The following is a 13,812-nucleotide window of genomic DNA, read 5'->3' as shown; positions in this document are numbered from 1 at the left end:
ACCATAGGAACAACATAGAATTTGGAACTAAGTATGCTGATAGATCATATAAACATTATTAGGTTAGATTATGATTTATGTGGTTCTTATATAATACTAGCATTGGCACCCCGCGTTGCGGCGGGGTGTCAAATAGTTTAAAAAAACTAATTTGTAACCTATTCAACTCATTAAAGTTAGGAATCAAAGAGTCTTGAACGTCATAGCATTTAATACATTAGTGCTAAATATGGTACCCAATATCAACGTCCTATCGCCTTGACAATTGGAAGTCTAAACGTTAACGGTGGTGTGGCTTGAGGTAGTGGCGGAGCTAACGATGGTGTCTGATAGTGATTTCATCGCAATTTGTAACCGCCAAGTATTGGATTGGTATGGAGACACCATATGACATTATTTCCGAACTCTAATTGTTTATTACCGTAAAGCTACCATATCTCCTCATTAAAATCACCACCAGAATCACCATTACTTCACCATAACGTTGCCATAAATAATCATTCGACTCAAACGCCCACCACAACCTGTTCCCGCCACCAATCTTCATTCGCTGACGTCTGCTAATATTAAAAATCGACTCCCCACAACAGCTCCCCGTAAATTCGTCAGTGGAACCCGTTGGGACGTCGGCGAATGAATATTGGTGTAAAGTTGTGTGAAGAAAAGCAATGTACAGATTATTAAGCAAAGATTACATGTTATATAATACACATTTAAAATGCAAAGCACAATGTACAACTTGCAAAGCCAACAAACTTTGCAAATTGTATATATACTAGTTTTTGAACCCCCGCGGGGGGGGGGGGGGGGGGGGTTGTATGACCGTAATAAAGGATGCATATCATGACTGTATAAACCAGCAAACTTTGATCCATAACAAACTACACACGCTTTTGACCAAATTGGTTTCTAACCTGAACCAGTTTTGACCGAAACGGTTTGAATGCGACATGTTACTTTAAATTACTCCCACTTTAAGAACTAACTGCTTGAAAACAACAATATGGAAAAGAGCAAGAAGCAATCGAACCACTGAATCAGTAATCCAAAAGCGAGCGGCATCAAGCAACATCACCTGACTATAAAAAAAAGTCAAAATTATGACTGTATTACTTGAGAATGGGCCTGTTAACTATACTACAGTAATAACATAAATTTAACCAACTATTGACCCATTTATACATTGAAAAAAGCATTACTTGTTTCACCCTTAATATATAAAACTTAACCGAAATCAAAACTTATAAGTAAATGTTACCACCACTGATTTTTAATGAATATAAATGTACATTCTTCTTTATTAACAGTTGAAAATAATAATAATAATAATAATAATAATAATAATAATAATAATAATAAAAACGCAAAACAACTATAATGTGTTGTCAGTAACGACTCAAAAAAATGCAAACCGCTTAATATCTTAGCATATGACCCTTATGTGAATTATACAGATCATATTGAACATCTTGCAGAACACAACTATTGCAGAAAAATAGCTTACAAGACGGTTGACAACCCAGAAGTTAAAAACTCCTCTAAACTTGGGTTAATAACCTATTTCAACCATAATCATATTTAATTAGTCCTTAGTGCTAATTATAAAATCTTTAAGATACATAAAAGAATACCTCCCAAGTGATGAAGTGAAGACCTTAGTTGGGTTTATAATAACCTTCCTGTTTTTCAGTTACCAGCTTATCTCAAACTCTTAGTAACAGTGTGTTCTTAAACAGTCTTTTCTCAACATCTGTTTTAGTTATGTTTGTAAGATTCGAAACAATTAAAAGTCTAATAAATTAGTAAAAGGAGGCCAAACGTAATGATGCATACATCCTTCACAAAAATGGTTTCATTCACACCGTAAAGTCACTACTCCATCACGTTATCCGAAAGTGATCGTTTCTCTATTCTCATGTGTAATATCGAGGCTACTTTAGTCATTCTCTACATCTCCTTTCACTTTCTACCTTGAATGCACATTCACAACTCAAATGTTGGAAATATTCACTAATATACGTTTATAAATTCATATATATAAACTACTATAAACACATGAGCGATATTTTAGACACCAATATACACCGCTTATAATAAAAAAATCAAATTTATCATAGAGAGTAAAGGCATTTATACCTCGTCCTCTTCATCTTCTTATGGCCTGTGTGATTCGGGTCACTCCGCATGATGTTTCTGAAGCGAAAGGTATTGTATAGAGTTATACAGTACAAACTTTTTTGAGAGGTAAGGAATCTGCCATGGAAACAGCAGATGGGGGACACGTGGGTTGAACATGTGGTAGAGAGGCGGTGAATAACATGTCTGAATGCAGTACGTACAACTTCTTATGCAACAAACCAAGTGAATATTAGAGAGAAACCAAATGTGAAAATTGTAATATATATATATAATATAATATAATATAATATAATATAATATAATATAATATAATATTTTGTAGCAAACTAAATGCTTCAAGGGCTTGTTAATTATCATCATCCAAATTTAGAATGCTAGAAGCAAATGCAACTGTTGAAGTTACGTTTATAAACCAAACGCGCTCAAACTCAGGACTTTTATACTTACCTTTGACGTCTTCCAACATCAAAGGGCACATCCAAGAGACCAGTAATGCCCGCTTCAATCTTTTGACCGGCATGACACCTTTTGGTGTTCCTGCTCATCATATATATATGTCCGACCACATTATAATAATGGAATGTTAGCTTTGAGAATCAGCAGTATACTGTTTCTGTTTCCCACCAAATATATATAGTGTCACAAAAACTATACCTGTTAGTTTATATATATAACATCGCCATCTAGAAGTGTCATAATACTACTAATATGGCTGATCAAATACAGGATCTTGAAAATCATATCCTCTGTTGATCCTTTTTGCCTTATTTCTCCATCTACCTAAGGAGTAAAACATTAACTTGGATGAAAATAAAAAAAAAATAAAAAGTAAAGAACATTGTTTTTTTATTGCAAAACTTATAAATATAAATTGTAAAAGCAGTGCTACAAGTTAATAAAATGTTGTACCTTTAACCACAATTCCAAGCTATGAGGATCCAGCACCCTTGATAACGACAACTGCAACAAATATATTAATTAATTTCTATTGACTAATATAACATACAAGATCATTAACAAAAATAAAAAGAGCAAAAAATCTTATGAAAAGTGTCGGATTCACCATACCTACAGCGTAGTCACATGATTACGGTGATTTTTTCGTTTCGCAATAGTCTTAGGGTAGGGGTAATGGGGCGCAAGACGAGGGGGGTGATCCAGGTGGCTGCAGACGTGGCTCGCGCACACCGCTTCACCGTTCATGTGATCAAGGGCGAGGACGACAGGGGTGGCCGGGACCGCAGGGCGGAAACTAGCCATTGGCTAGTGATGTTTATTAAAAATAGCCGTTGGGCTATTATTAAATGTAAAAAAAACGGTTTTTTTATTACAAACTCACTATAAATAACAACCCATTTTTATAACAATAACACATCATTCGCACTACATTTCTCTCTAATAATTTAAAAATCTCTCAAGTAGCTCAAATTAAAAACCATGTCGGGCTCGGATTACAATAATATCAACATCAACGACCCTCAATTTACCGAGGGATTGAACTACATGGACGACGAATCGTTTCTAGCGTTCATGGGTATGTCACAATCAGATTATTCGGTCCTGGAAACACAACCGGAGCCAGCACTGGAGAAGCCGGCAAAACGATCCCACAAAAAGGGGAAGAAAACCGGAGAAGCGGATGGTCCTTCAGCACTGGCTAAACGGAAGTCTACTCCGTGGTCTAAAGAAGAGAAACTTGTGTTAGCAAAAGCTTGGATTGAAATATCCCAAGATCGGAACGCGGGTAAATTATTTCGCGAATTTTATTGTTTAATATATCTTTTAAGTTTTGTGTGTACTTATTACATTTTTTGTTATTTATTTTGTAGCCGACTTTCAAAGAGCTCGAGTTTTTTGGGCCAAGGTTCGGGAATGTTTTTATGATCAAGTGGGGAGTCGGGCTCGTACCAAAAATATAATATCGGGTCGGTGGACCGCTACTCGTAAATATGTAGGATTGGTTACCGACATACATAACCACAGTGCTAACCTAATGGCGCCGAGTGGGTCCGATGATCTCGCGATTTACCAATTCACTTGTGATGAATGGAAACAAGAGGTGTTGAGGAGGTACGGGATGGTGAAAACGTTTGACGAGGGCTACTTGTGGGAGGTGTTTAGAAAGTGCTCGAAATGGATTGAACTATGTGTGGAGGACGTGGGCGATGGGGCAAAACGTACAAAAACTAGTGCCTCAGGCACATACGTCTCTTCGAGCGGGTCGGAGAATCAAATTGACTTCGACCTAAACTTGTCCGAAGGTCATTTGAAAGACCAAGGTTGTAGCCGCCCTCCGGGTAGGGATCGTGGAAAAAAACGGTTGTTGATGACGACTATAAAAAAGAAATTAAGGAGTTGTCAAGTGGCCTCCTCTCGATTGGTGAAGCTCGACATAAAAAAACCGTTTCAATAGTTTGCCTTTTCTAGCCAAAGACTTTAGCCACCTACCACCATCCGACCAAGTGCTAATGGAGGAAGAAAAAGATCGTATTCGGAACGAATTGACGATACAAAAATAAAAACGCTATTTATATGTATTTTTTAATTTCCTTTTTATTTTTCTTTTTAATTTCCTTTTTATTTATTTTTTAATGAAGTATTTAAATTTATAATTGTGTACATAACAAAAGAAATTCAATCAAGCCCCGGATCACCTAGACCACTACACCCTTTGGGGCTTGATCATGGGGCTTGTTCCAGGGCCATGTCATCCACTACATGTTGGGTTTTGATTGGATCACTTAGGGCTTAACCAAACCCCGTTACCTTTAGCCTTATAGGTAGGGTATTTTGAATGACCATAGTGATTTTTCGTAGGGTGAACCCATTCAGTTTTTAAACAAAATTAGCAGCCCAATTTAAACAACTCAGTTATAATAAAACAACCCAAGTATAAAGAACCAGTTCAAATTAAACAACCGAATTCATTTTTTTAAATTCCTATTAGTAACATATTGTGCCAAGCTCTCAAAAGAAAAGATGAAGATATATGGAATGTGGCTGGCTTGGTTTAAACAACAAAAAAAATTACGAAGGTTTCAACTTGAAGGTTTTGACTCATTTTTAAAAGATGTTATGTCATTTTGTGGCAAATATGAGATTGTGTGAACCCGAAACATTGAAGAAAGAACACAAACATCACCAATTGTCATTATTACGAGGTTCATAATTTCAACATGGTTCTCGATATGCAAATTCAAGAGCTTGAAGACTGTTACATGTTTGAGTCCTTTGAGCCCATGTCTTAATTTTAGAGCCTTTAATATAGAAAACCTGTTAATGTTGTTCAACATGTATGCTAATGATTTTGATTTTGATGAAAAAGACAAACTTAAGCATGAATTCGGTAACTACATTGATAATGTGAAAAATATACACAATTTACCAACATGAATGGAGTAAGTGATCTTGTCAAAAGGATGTGGAAACAATAAAACACATTGATTGTCCATGTATTTATCATTTAATAAAGTTATCACTCGTTTGACCGATTGCGACGGCAAGTGTTGAAAGAACTTTTTCTTCAATGAAGCATGTGAAGACAACATTGTGCAATAGGATGGGTGATGGATGCATGACCCGTTGTTGCATTTGTTACGTTGGAAAAGAGTTATTTCAACAGGTTTTGCTCGAAGATGTAATGGAACGTTTCAAAAAAATGAAAACCCATAAAAAACAACTTTAAATACTTTTATTTTATTTTGTAAGACTATATGTTATGTATTGTCTAATTTAAATGACAATGTGAATATTATTATTGTACAGTATTGTTTTATAATAAAACAACTTGTCCCATTCAAGGCCCATTCAACTAACACATTTTTCTCAAATTATGAAAATGTAGCATAAAAAAATGACAACAATGGAAAAAACTCTTGAATCCATCACCGTTTGCGTCAACTTTGTAAATTATTAAATACACAATCACTTTTAGCCATTGTGAGCAATGTTTAGAAACCCAGACTAGACCGGCCGGTCGGACCGGTCCAACTGGAACCCGCTATGCAAACTGGCCCGGTTCACACTATATAACCGTTTCCTAACAACCCAGCCAGGTTTGACGGGTTGCGGTTCAACCGGAACCGGTGAACCGACGGTTGGACCGACAAACTCTTGTTTTCCATTAAATAAGGTTTGACGGGTTGCGTTTCCTAACAACCCAGCCAGGTTTGACGGGTTGCGGTTCAACCGGAACCGGTGAACCGACGGTTGGACCGACAAACTCTTGTTTTCCATTAAATAAGGTTTGACGGGTTGCGGTTCAACCGGAACCGGTGAACCGACGGTTGGACCGACAAACTCTTGTTTTCCATTAAATAAAAAACGAATTGCGCCAGGTTTGACGGGTTGCGGTTCAACCGGAACCGGTGAACCGACGGTTGGACCGACAAACTCTTGTTTTCCATTAAATAAGGTTTGACGGGTTGCGGTTCAACCGGAACCGGTGAACCGACGGTTGGACCGACAAACTCTTGTTTTCCATTAAATAAAAAAAGAATTGCGCTCCCCAGGATTCGAACCTGGGCATTTCCGAAACGTAAGAGCTTACAAATACAACAAGAGCCAACCAAGAAACTATTAGTAATGTATTTCAAGATAAAAACTAAACCTCATATATTTAAAATTAAGTGCATAATGCATAAATGAAAATAAAGGGGGTTATTATTAATATTGTTTGTTATATTTTTTATGCATATGAATTATGTATATATGTATACGTAAAAATATTTATATTAATTATGACGTCATCCTGGTCAATGTCCGGGATGACCTCCCGGGTCGGTCCGACCTGTGGCCCGATAAGATGTCTGGGTCGATGTCTAGTCCGGGTCTGAAAACTTGATTGTGAGTAATAGATCTAAATAGTTGTTTCACATAAACTTCATATGCTTGTCATGATAATAGATTAGATTACTCCAATAGTGATAAGGGGACCCCTGCCTAACGGCCCAACCAATATACTAGGGCCCAAACCCATGGGATGGTCAATTAGGCCTAACACCTAATGAGCTCATCAGAAAGGAAACGTTTATTGGTTGCTAGATGTCACTAGATAATCCAAAATGATTACTAAGGGTTAATCTGAACCAGTTGAAAAGAAGTAGGGAGCATTTAATGCTCTGACCAACATTGCCGGAACATGTGGACATGGTCATGGAAAGAGAGTAGGCAAGGTCCCAGTGAACCAACTTTAAAAAATGATACCCGTTGCCTGAAAAAGGGAAACCATCCCTTGCATTTAATGGCAAGATATCACCATTAATGCGAAGATATGGTCAAAGGTCTCTGGTTGGAACGGAGACTGGATAATGGTAAAAATACTCCTGGAGGCGCAGTCATTGGTCCCTATGTGCCGCCATGATGGGCAACGTCTCTTAGGGCATCTGTATTCGATTTAAGAATCATAAAAGAGCTTGACAAGAACACATTCAATATCCGACAACGTAACTCATGTGCTACATTCACTACCATATTTACTACCCTTAACATACAAGGATTCTTATTCTAGTGTCGGAGGTTGGTCATGGTAAAACCCTCGGGTTCCTATGATGCGACTAATAGTGTTGGTTTTGAGGAACTCATCGCAGATTTCGCAACTAGACACATTCAAGATGAAGTGTTGACTTCGTGCTAATTTTGGCTTCTAAATAGCTAACAAACATGAATCACTTTAGAATTCTTTTATGCATAAAATTATTAGTTGGGCAAATGGTTGGTGCTCATTCACATTAAAAAAAGAAGATACTAAAAACGTCCGAAAAATCCAAGATTAAATTTCCTATCAATGAAGAACATTACAAAACACAAAATAAAAAAAATAAAAAAAAAACCTTATTGATTTGAAGACTTTCGATAAAGAAATCATAAAAGTATTCCGTAATCTTCAAGGGTGGACGAAGTCGTACCACTCCCATCACCTCATCATTCCCTTCCCGATGGAGGGGCGGTGTTCACCATCGAGAACCCTAGCCACGTTGTAGGTTCTATGGACGGATCAAACAACAAACAACTAGTTTACTTGGATCAATTTCAACACTAGCTAGAGGAAATCACTAGTGAGAAACCGATATCTCGGATCTTGTTTGGGTTTCATATATACCTAAAATGGAAAGGTAGGAAAGTGAGACGAGAGAGTTGGTGAATGGATAAGATAATTTGCAAAAAAAAAAAAAAAATGTTGTGTGTGCATGAGTATGCTCCACCTTATATAGGTGAGAGCATATCTTCCATGAAATGGTCCCAAATGGGCTTTGTGTATATGATCTTAGGCCCAAACATACAAGGAAATAAACCGGCAAGCTAACTATAATACAACGTTTACAGTATGAGTAAATACAAAAAATTAATAAACAAAACAGGTCCCTACAATCTCCCTCTAGTCTTTAGTATTTAGTCTGTTAGCTCTTGTCTTTATTCGGTTTCATAATCAAAGTCGTCTTCGCAATCATATAGTTGATTTTCAACAAGACAGTGTATGAACTTGTTGAACTTCTCAACTATGACGCTAGTTTTGTCACGTCTGACGTCTTCAACCCTTCCCAGTGGCGAATTGTAGAGTTTTAGCATATCTACTTTACCAAGAGCAACCAATTCATGCTCATCGAAGAACCGAAGATGATGCATCCGTTCACAGTGGATCACAACTTCTTCACTGTTGTTGTCGAACTCCCATCATATAAAATCAAGGAAGATATTCGGCTTGAAGGGTTCTCCATGATATATCGGCCTCCCATCTTTGTGGGTCTTGTATTGCCACGGCTTCCTTTTCTTTTCTTCACCAGAGGCATCCTTGGTTCGATGGCGATAAGACTTACCCTTGTTGAGTTTGAAATTTAGGTAGTCTTTCTTCCATTCCTTGGTCAGGAATCTCAAGAAGCAACCTCTCAGCTCCTTCTCTTCTGCACCTGTACCAACAAATCTTCTAAAGTAGTTAATGTCTAGCTAAGACAAGGTATGCAGATCTATGTAATACATGTAAATCATATCCCCATTGGCACGTCTAATAGCCCAAGTTTTGCTAAAAGGGTACCACTTGTTGTATAGTATAGGGGAGTCATCATGATACGGATATTGTCGATCCCTAATACTTGCAACCTGGTTGATATAGTGCCTTTTCTTCATTTTTCTTCTTGGTTGTTGAGAAGATACTCCACCAGTTTCTTGACCAGTTGTCATCGTGTCAGGTTGCTCTGCTTCATCAACACGAACCGGAGTGTCATGGTTTGGTGAATAGTTGATGTCGTCATCATCAACTTTATTGCTTTCTTCCATGGCTTCTTGAACAGGGGAAGTGGTATCTTGAAAAGAACAAACATTAAAAATAGAGGCTATTTCAGCCTCCAGTGCAGCATCAACTTCCCACGCCCTTTTTGCTTCACTTGGCGAGTCTTTTTGTTGACTCTCCTTATTTCCACCAGTGACTTCGTCACCGCCACTGTCATAATTATCATCACCGCTTTAATCACGCGGCTCATCAAAACTGCAATGAGGATCATCATCCTCACCACCACCTTCAACGTTACCTTCATCATCACCATCCGAGTCATCATCATCCGAATCATCATCATCACCGTCATCACAAAAACTTGTTCTTGCACAACAAGAGCAATCACAAGAGCAGCAAGAGCAGTCACTTGTGCAACTGATGTAGCTACAACAGGTGTAGAAGTCATTGCGCTGACCTGACTAGTGCTAGCAGCAGTAGCAGCAACAACCTCTGTGCTCACGATGGTTCCAACGACTACAATAGGCTCCTCAACAGCAACACCAACATTGCTTCCACCATTTTCTTTCCTTGAGGACTTACAGAGGGTTTCTTGGAAATTGCCTTAAGCTTTGACCCTTTCGGCGTCAACAACAAGGTCAGTGAGAGCGGATCTTCTCTTGTAGATATGCTATGTCCATTGTTCGTCGCCCTGTACCAACCCTCTAAACGTCTCCATCAGACGTGTCCTCAAGTTATCCATCTCTTCATTGGTCATTCTTTAAACTTCAACAGCCACAAGATAGCGGTTTACAAGACCCTCGTTGACACGATTCTGGCCATGATTGAACTGTCTATGATCTTCAATTTCCTTTTCCAATCGCTCGATCATTAACCGCAGCTCAGCATTTTCACCAATCAGCAAGCCCACGTTTTTTGAGGAACTGGACTCTCCTTCCAACAAACTTACCCGAGACCCAAGTCTCTCAACTTCAAGCATCGCCCCATCAACATTTGACTCTAGCTCTCTCATATTTTGTGCAAAGTTTGAGGAGGAGAGAAGATTAGTTTCTAGATGAGAAACTCTTGATTAGAGCCTGATAATTTCATCATGTTGCTCAACATTCCTCAAAGAGCTTTGATTAACCAACCGTTGCTGATTGTATATTCTCTTCTGCAAGTTGTCAATCCAGGCTCTTTGACTTTCAATTCAAGCTTTATCAAGTTCTCTATCATGCTCTAATTCAGCCACCCGTGAAGCAAGCGCGTTTCTTTGCTTGGTAACCTGCTCGTTTATCGATTGTTGATCCTTAACAAATGTAATATCTAAATAATAATAATAATGATGATGATAACTAACGAGCTAAAAGTCTACACATATACATATATCTAAATAATATATATTCTTTTTCATTAATGTGACTCCTAGATTCAATTATATATTTTAATAGAGATGTATCTATTTAATAATGGACCACTGTGATGGATTAAAATATATATCTCAAAAAGGCTTTGTATATAAATAACAAAGAATATGATCATGAGTTCAGACAAACAATATTTGCATGTAAGCATAGTGGGTTCTGACCTCTGATAGAATAAACATAAAATTCCACTTATCAATTAGACTTTGAAGACCACAAACAAAGACTCTACCCTAAAAAGTAAAAGAAAAATAATAATAATAATAATAATAATAATAATAATAATAATAATAATAAAGGGAAAAACAAAAGCCTGCACATGCATGTACAATTGAGCACACTCATCTGCTCCATTAAGCTTCTCCCCGGCACATCATAACTTTGCTACGTTTCACCACTCTCAACCTCCCCAGGATAAACTTTCACCATCTCTCCCTCCTCACTTCAATTATAAAATCAGGAGTTATTCACCTACTTCATTCCAAACACTTCAAAAACCCACTGCTACAAACAATTCCTACTTTATTATAAGTTTAGTGTATGAAGCTTGAAGTCTTGGTCATCTCCATCTTCTAAGTAAGCAATTTGTTTTCTTTCAATGTTTTCAAAAAATCAATAATATAAGCAGCTCAATAAAATAAAAATTTTGGAGGCAGAAACTGCCGATGGCAGTCTAACAAAAATCTCTGAAGTCATTAAAGATTGCACTATTAAAAACAATAAATATGAATTTCATTTAGAATTATTACCAATGAAGTTAGGAGGTTTTGATATAGTCCTAGAAATGGATTGGTTAGCTGCTAATAAAGCACATATCGAATGCGACAAAAGAATGGTAATCATTCAAGCGCCATATGGAAAATCAATACAGATATATAGGGGCACGAAAGAAAGAAATGTTGAGATCATTTCTAGAATTAATCAATGTCCAAAAAGGAAATATATTGCTTTTATAATTTATTCCTTAGGAACCGAGCAAGAAAAGAAAATTGAAAATATAGTTTCTAAATACCCAGAAGTATTTCCTGATGATTTACCAGGATTACCGACTGACAGGCAAGTAGAATTCAAAATTGATTTAATACCTGGAACAACTCCAATTGCTAAGGTGCCATATCGCTTGGCACCAACAGAAATGCAAGAACTTATGAAGCAACTGCAAGAGTTACAAGATAAGTGTTTCATTCAACCAAGATCATCACCTTGGGGAGCATCTATCTTGTTTGTAAAGAAAAAGGATGGGTCTATGCGAATGTGAATCGATTATCGAGACTTTAATAAAGTTACTATCAAGAATAGGTATCCCTTGCCTAAAATTGATTGTCTCTTTGATCAACTTCAAGGATCAAACTATTTCTCCAAAATAGATCTTCGATCAGGTTATCATCAGTTAAAAGTTCATAGAGATGACATACCAAAGACGGCCTTCAGAACTAGGTATGGTCATTATGAATTTCTTGTTATGTCTTTCGGGCTACCAAATGCCCCAGGAGCATTTATGGACTTAATGAACCGAGTCTGTAAACCATATCTAGATAAGTTTGTCAATGTCTTTATTGATGACATACTAATCTATTCAAAAAGCAAAGAAGAACACGAGAAGCATCTTCAATTAATTCTTCAATTGTTAAAGGAAGAAAAGATTTATGCTAAATTTTCAAAGTGTGAATTCTGGATGAGAGAAATCCAATTCCTTGGTCATATTGTCAATGAACGCGGTGATCAGGTTGATCCGGCTAAGATAAAAGCAATCATGAAATGGGAAGTTCCAAAAACTCCCACCGAAATTCGTAGCTTCTTAGGTTTAGCCGGATACTACCGTAGGTTTATCCAAGATTTCTCAAAAATTGCTACACCACTAACGTTACTTACTCAGAAATCAGCAAAGTTTGTATCGGGACCAAAACAAGAGGAAACTTTTAAAACTCTGAAGCAAAAACTAAGTAGCTCTCCAATCTTAGCACTACCGGAAGGATTTGATGACTTCATCATTTACTGTGACGCTTCATACAAAGGTCATGGATGTGTTTTGATGCAAAGAGGAAAAGTGATAGCCTATGCATCTAGACAACTAAAGGTTCATGAGAAAAACTATACTATACACAATTTGGAACTTGGAGCCGTAGTTTTCGCACTAAAACTTTGGCGACACTATCTTTATGGTACAAGATGTGTAGTATATATTGATCATAAAAGTTTAAAGCATATATTCGACCAAAAAATGTTAAACATGCGACAACGAAAATGAATGGAGTTATTAAATGATTACGATTGTGAAATCCGTTATCATCCAGGGAAGGCTGACACTGTAGCAGACGCCATAAGCAGAAAAGAAAGGGAAAAACCCCTTAGAGTTTGAGCATTAAGAATAGACGTAAAAGTAAGTTTAATCGAACAAATAAAGAAAGCACAACAGAAGGGAGGAAAGAATGGTTGGAAGAGTTAAATTATTAGTTTTGGGAAAGGATGGAATTTTAAGGTTTAATAAAAGAATATGGATTCCTAAGATTAATAGAATACGAGATATAATTTTAAGAGAAGCTCACAAATTAAAATATATGATGCACCCGGGAAGCAATAAAATGCATAAGAATATAAGAAATGAATACTGATGGCCAGGAATGAAAAGGTCAGTTGCATCATATGTAGAAAAATGTTTGACATGTTTACAAGTCAAAGCTGAGCATCAAAAACCATCAGGTTACTTGCAACAACTAGAATTACCCGTATGGAAGTGGGAATTAGTAACCATGGAATTTTTTGCTAAACTTCCAAAAACTAGTGGTGGAAATGACACTATCTGGGTAATAGTAGATAGACTGACAAAATCTGCACACTTCCTACCTATTAAAGAAAGTTTACTAGTGGTGGAAATGACACTATCTGGGTAATAGTAGATAGACTGACAAAATCTGCACACTTCCTACCTATTAAAGAAAGTTTCGGTATGGTAAGATTAGCAAGACATGGTGTTCCATTATCTATTGTGTCATATCAATACAGTCGCTTTACTTCTCATTTTTGGCAAAGTTTTCAACAAGCAAT

The 13,812-nt window shown here is 37.0% G+C and overlaps 1 protein-coding gene across 1 annotated transcript in view; it reads right to left on the bottom strand.

Moving 5' to 3' along the window:
- Positions 1-13,812, bottom strand: part of LOC143542987 (oxaloacetate tautomerase FAHD1, mitochondrial-like) — a 77,238-nt gene that overhangs the window by 20,361 nt on the left and 43,065 nt on the right. The gene's annotated exons all lie outside the window — the stretch shown is intronic.

This window comes from Bidens hawaiensis, unplaced genomic scaffold (genome assembly GCF_021521415.1).
Source record: "Bidens hawaiensis isolate Kalapana, Puna unplaced genomic scaffold, B.hawaiensis_p1.1 tig00000820_1, whole genome shotgun sequence".
Taxonomy (NCBI): Eukaryota; Viridiplantae; Streptophyta; class Magnoliopsida; order Asterales; family Asteraceae; genus Bidens; species Bidens hawaiensis.
Note: the sequence above shows the minus strand (reverse complement) of the source record. Positions and strands in the feature narration are given on the sequence as shown.